The following is a 6411-nucleotide window of genomic DNA, read 5'->3' as shown; positions in this document are numbered from 1 at the left end:
AACCAATAAAAACTTCTTTTTTAAAAAAAAAAAGAAAAAAAAATCATTTTTTGTTACTTTTTGCAGAGATGCAAATATGCTGTTCTCTGTCCCTTCCAGCCTCTATCTGCCTGATGCCCGAGCTCAGTGCGCACGGCTGGCCGGCAACAGGCTAAAGAGCACTGGACAGTGGCAGCTGCCCCGGGATGAGGGGTAAGCAGGGTGGGCATTCCCAATGTCCTCAGGGGAAGAAGCGGCATGGAGGCTCCATGCCCAGTCCAGCCCAGCCAAGGCATGGCATGGCAGGCAAGGCAGCAGCCCCATGTGTGTCCGACCCAACCCTCACAAAGTGCCCGCCTCCCACCACTCCAACCCAACCATTGCAGAGCCCAGACCTGGTTCCTTACCTCTGTCGGGCTTGTTCTGTGGCCTCATGGCATTGGGCAGGAGGTAGCAAACAGCCAGTTTTGGCATGGCACAGCTATTTGCCACCACACATATTGCATATTGGCGCAGCTGTTTGCCGCCACGCATATTGCATGGCATCTGCGGCAGAAGAGCACAGGTAGGCAGCCACAGCTCTTGGTTCCCTTTGGCCTCCAGCTGCTCAGCATGCCCAGCTGGCCAGTCACAGGTTGCAGAGTGCCAGACAGTGGCAGCTGCCTCAGGACGAGCGTTAGGTGTGGTGGGCACTCCTGATGTCAGCAGGGGAAGAAGCAGTGAGAAGGCTCTACGCCCAGCCCATTCCAGCTCATCCCTGGCATGGCAAGAGAGGCATCAGCCCCACGTGCATCCCCAAGTGCAAGTGCACCCCTGCCCTGCCAGGAAAGTGGAGCCATGGCATCTACGGCAGAAGAGCACAGGCGGGCAGCGGAAGGCACAAGGAGCCCCAATCCCAGTACAGCCCCTCCCCGCTCTCCTCCTCCTCCCCTCAGAACAGCTGCAGGGCTCAGGACCCTACCCCCATGCTCCCTCCCCATGGAAGAAAACCATTGCGAGACACTGTTCTGTTTTAACTTTTTTTCCTTGTCGCTTTTTGAAGTTTTCATCTTGCTTTCGTGAAATGGCAGTGTTTGGGAGGGGTGTAACTGCCCTCTTCCCCTCCCAAGCCATCAGCTGAGCAAGACACCCTCCTGCCCACTGCCCCACCTGCCAGAGACCCCCTGGATCTCCCCCAACCCTTTCCAGCCCCCACAGGCATCCCTCCCCAGGAGCAACATTGATCTGCCCATACCCATCCTGGCCATGCCCACCCAGTCTGCCATGACTACCGTAGCCATGCCTACCCAGTGGGCCACACCCACACAGCAGGCCACGCCCACCCAAAATCTGGCAATACATAAGTGGATTTTGGGTTGCAGTTTGGGCACTCGGTCCCTAAAAGGTTCACCACCACTGCTTTAGAGATATGAGCAAAAATATCTCTGAGTTTCACTTTCATTTCCTAAGATGTTATCTCCTGATTTTTTTGTTCTAGCCTTCCATTCTATGTGCATTGGGAGTCTAACTAATGGGCAGGCTGCTGAGACCAGCATTTATTTATGCATTTGTTTATTTATTTGCTGAGACTTCAATACTGCTCAGTTTCCAAGAGCTCCTGGCAACTTATACCCTCCCAAATGGGGTAAAAACAAACCAACAAAATATCCAAATCACCTCCTAACTAAGATAACAAAAGTGGGCTACCCAAGGGATTCCTGGGAAGGGCAAACCAATAGATTTATTGTCCTATCTAGTCAATCTCACTTGACACCACTGTTTTCCCATTGATAACATTGAAAGTCGTAATGTTGGTAGGTTTATTTTTTAAAAAAGTTTCAATCTCACTTGCTTACGAATTCCAAAGTTGAATAATGTAAGGAACTGCAGGCTTGCCTTCAGTGTAAGGCAAAAGGACAGAGATCAATTGGCAACAGTTTTCCAATCATACAACTTATCTTATTTTTCAGGTTCTACATTCCAAGTTTTGAAATTTGCACTAAAGCTTCAAACAGGAAACTTGAAGTCTCTTGTGAGGGCATGCCTTCAGCCTGTCTGTGTCTCTCTGATCAATTTGAAAGAGAAGATGTGTTACCTGTGGCATGATCAAAACAGCAATCTCAGGTTTTCAAATAAACAATTGTATTGGTATGTAGGAAATGTCTTGAGAGATGAGGTGAAGAGATGCTGCCTAAAGTATGGTCAATTAAGAAACAACATAGTCGGTAGCTGGATAGTTGGCAGGCAAGAATCTCAGAAGTCACCCTCTCTAGTTTCTTGGGCTATAAAGGAGACTTGAAAAGAGTCATTTAGATTCCACTTATAGGCCTCAACTTTGTACTAAATATATTTTTATCCAGGACCTATCATGTTAAAAATGCTGTTGTATATAAAATATTCTTTGACTGTCATATTCAGACAAGGTTTTTATGCCAGTAACAAACTTAAAAGGAAACAGAAGCTTAATGTGCCATGATCCATGAGGTTTGCTTGTTTATTCTTTTTATTGGGGTCCACTGTTTTGATCACTAGAGCATTATTTTGTAACTGTGTACACAATGTTCTAGTACTGAGAGCTATCAAATAATTCTATAACTGAAATTCTGTTTTCCAACCCTTCTGATTCCAGTATATAATTTTTGTATTCTATTTTTTATTATGTATTGCCCTGTTCACCGCCCTGAGTCCTTCGGGAGAAGGGTGGTATACAAATTAAATTATTAAATTAAATTAAATTAAATTAAAACAAAGATTAGACAAAGTGTTTGAGCCATTGATCCCTTAATTATTTCATATTTGATCTTGATATCAAATAGGAAAAGTAAACAGTTATTAGTAAGAGTGAAAAAGTTCAAAGAGATAAAGCAGAACTCTACCATCAGCAATAAAACCTCAGGGTTGGATGACTTCATATTACATTTCATCAGCCATACATATTTTGCAGAAAAAGATATTGCTAGGAGGAAGATTATTGAAATAACCATCCAGAATGGAAGGGAAAAACAAAAAAATAAACTTTTTATTATTATATTAACAACCCAAAATTGCTACATTTTAAATAATAGCAAAGGGCACTCTCAGTTAAACACATTCCTTTTTTCTATTCATTAATTGTTCCCTGTTGTTAAGGTTGGGCTTGAACACAATAATATAACATTTGGGGAAAAAAGATGCAGCCCAGCAAACCAGCACTAGAGGTTAAGATGGAGAAGATCTCCACAGCCACCATGTACTTTCCTTTAGTGCTCAGGTAAATTGGAACAAAGGATATCCAAACACTGCAGAAGAGCAACATGCTGAAAGTAATGAACTTGGCCTCATTGAAAGTATCGGGTAACTTCCTAGCCAAGAAAGCAACTATGAAACTAATAAAGGCCAAGAAGCTCATATAAATTAGGACACAATAGAACATAATCTCAGATCCTTGATTACACTGCAGAATGCTTTTTTCAACCATCGAATGCATGTCTAAATCTGGGAATGGGGGAGATATTGCCAGCCACAACATACAAATGACTGCTTGAATAAGAGAGCAGGAAATGACCATGGAGTTGGCAAGTCTCTTTCCCACAAACATTCTCATTCTGGAAACTGGCTTGGTGGCCAGGAAAGCCAGAACCACTGTGACAGTTTTTGCCAACACTGAAGAAACAGCCATGGAGAAGGAGATGCCAAAAACAGCTTGTTGGAGAAGACATATCACTTTCTTGGGCTGACCAATGAATAAGAATGTAGAAAGGTAGCAGAGCAGGAGGGAGAAGAGGAGAATATAAGTGAGGTCTCGGTTATTAGCTATAATAATGGGAGTGTTGTGGTTTTTTCTAAAGATTACAAGCACCATCACTGATACCAAGGAAAAGAAAAAAGCAAAGAAGGCTAAACTGATCCCCAAAGGTTCTCCATAAGAGAAAAATATGATAATTTTAGGATTGCAAATATCCTGATTTCTGTTTGGATAGCTTCCATCTTTACAAGCATAGCATTCATTACTATCTGAAAAAAATGAAGAGGCAGACAATGAGGTTTTCATCTTAGGAACCTTTCCATGACACACTGTACATTTCACAAATATACTGCTCGATACTGTATGTGGCAGGAAGGAGTATAGTATATGTATATATAGTAAATGTAGTGTATATTCCTTATGCATTTACATATATTATAAATAATATATGTAGAAATTATACACTTGTCTGTGCACATTTGTATATAGAAAACAGTTACATAGATATATTCATATGAATAGTAGTACCGTATTTTCCGGCGTATAAGATGACTGGGCGTATAAGACGACCCCCTACATTTCCTGTTAAATTATAGGGTTTGGGCTATACTCGCCGTATAAGACTACCCCTCTTCCAACGCACACCAAATAAAAATTAAAAAACATCAGATTTGATTTTAATATGGTAATTTTAATTCAAATGCTTATGACATGCAGGTGCTTAGTAGGAAAACTGTCACATAAACATAGGGCTGTTTGTCATCAAACATGTAAACATAAAACAGTGCAAGTGGATTAAACAATAATAATAATAATAATAATAATAATAATAATAATAATAATAATAATAATAATAATAAGAAGAAGAAGAAGAAGAAGAAGAAGAAGAAGAAGAAGAAGAAGAAGAAGAAGAAGAAGAAGAAGAAGAAGAAGAAGAAGAAGAAGAAGAAGAAGAAGTTGTAGGGGACCTTGGAGGTCATCTAGTCCAACCCCCTGCTAAGGCAGAAAACCCTATACCATTTCAGACAAATGGCTGTCCAGTCTCTTCTTAAAAACTTCCAGTGTTGGAGCATTCACCACTTCTGGAGGCAGGTTGTTCCACTGGTTAATTGTTCTAACTGTCAGGAAGTTTCTCCTTAGTTCTAGGTTGCTTCTCTCCTTGACTAGTTTCCATCCATTGCTTCTTGTCCTGATTTCAGGTGCTTTGGAGAATAGCTTGGCTCCCTCTGCTTTGTGGCAGCCCCTGAGATATTGGATCACTGCTATCATGTCACCCCTCACCCTTCTCTTCGTTAAGCTACACATACCCAATTCCAGCAACCGTTCCCTATTTTCCTAATTCACTTTTTCACTTTTCCTAATTCACTCTAAAGCTTTCCCTGCACAGAGCCTTAAATAACACCAGCTGCCTGCAATTAGTGCAGGTTCGCATCCCACCAGGCTCAAGGTTGACTCAGCTTTCCATCCTTCCAAGGTAGGTAAAATGAGGACCCAGATTGTTGGGGGCAATAAGCTGACTTTGTAATAATGCTGCTTGGGGTGTGTGTGAAAGCCCTAATAAACAGGCATATACACAGAATGAAGGCTATTGCTAAGCACATTGATTTGTGCTTTAAATTGTAAGCCACCCTGAGTCTTCGGAGAAGGGCAGGATATAAATGGGATTTTTTAAAAAAAAGACCAAATGGGAGATCCGCTCCAGGTTTTCCAGCCAGCCCACCCAGTTCCTGAGTCAAATGTGTCCTTAGAGCTAAGCAGCTGCTCTGGTATTCCCCACCTGCCTTTCAAGTTGCTCTTGCATTCCCCACCTGCCTACAGCTGCTCTTCAACTTTAGAAGGAAAGACGCCCAGACCCCAGCCTGTAAAAAATCACAGACTGCAGCTTCTACTCCAATTGGTCCCGCTTTCCCTGCGCAGACTAAATGGGAGATCCGCTCCAGGTTTTCCAGCCAGCCCTGTCCCTAAATTTTCTGCACCCGGCATATAAGACGACCCCTGACTTTTGAGAAGATTTTCATGGGTTAAAAAGTAGTCTTATACGCCGGAAACTACGGTACTTCTCTTTTCTTGACAGAAAGTATCAATTAGAAACTTTGCAGATTCCAGAACATAGCTTTTTAATATTAAATAAATGTGATCCATTTCTTATTTTTTGACGGTTTTGATGATTTAACACTTTCTTATGCCCCATTTTTTAATTCTGCAAAGACCTCTACAATTCTCAACATAGTTTCTAAATACAATAAATCAGTAGTAGACATCAATATAATAAAGGAGTATTATAGAAAATTTTATTAAATAATATACTTATATAAAATATAGAACTTTAGGAGGTAAAATGATATCTCTGAAGAATATAAGTTTAGAAGAAAAGAATCTCTAAAGAAGAGAAGCAAGTTTTGTCCCATCCAGCAATCTAGAATCGGGAATGTATGATTCTAATACTATGTCTGAATATACAGAAATCCTTCAGGAGAAAACAACTACAGTATATTGCTGAAGTGGAAAAGGTGACTCACAGACTGTATAGACTGTATTATTGTGTTTTATTGTTGTTAGCCGCCCTGAGTCCTTCGGGAGATAGGGCGGCATATAAGTCCCAAAAATAAATAAATAAATAAATAAATAAATAAATAAATAAATAAATAAATAAATAAATAGACACATTCATATAATTGGAAAAGGGAAAAACCTTCAGAATTAATAGGAAGAGATAAGTCAGAGATCTA

Source organism: Vipera berus (genome assembly GCF_964194415.1).
Source record: "Vipera berus genome assembly, chromosome: W".
In the NCBI taxonomy this organism is placed as follows: Eukaryota; Metazoa; Chordata; class Lepidosauria; order Squamata; family Viperidae; genus Vipera; species Vipera berus.
Note: the sequence above shows the minus strand (reverse complement) of the source record.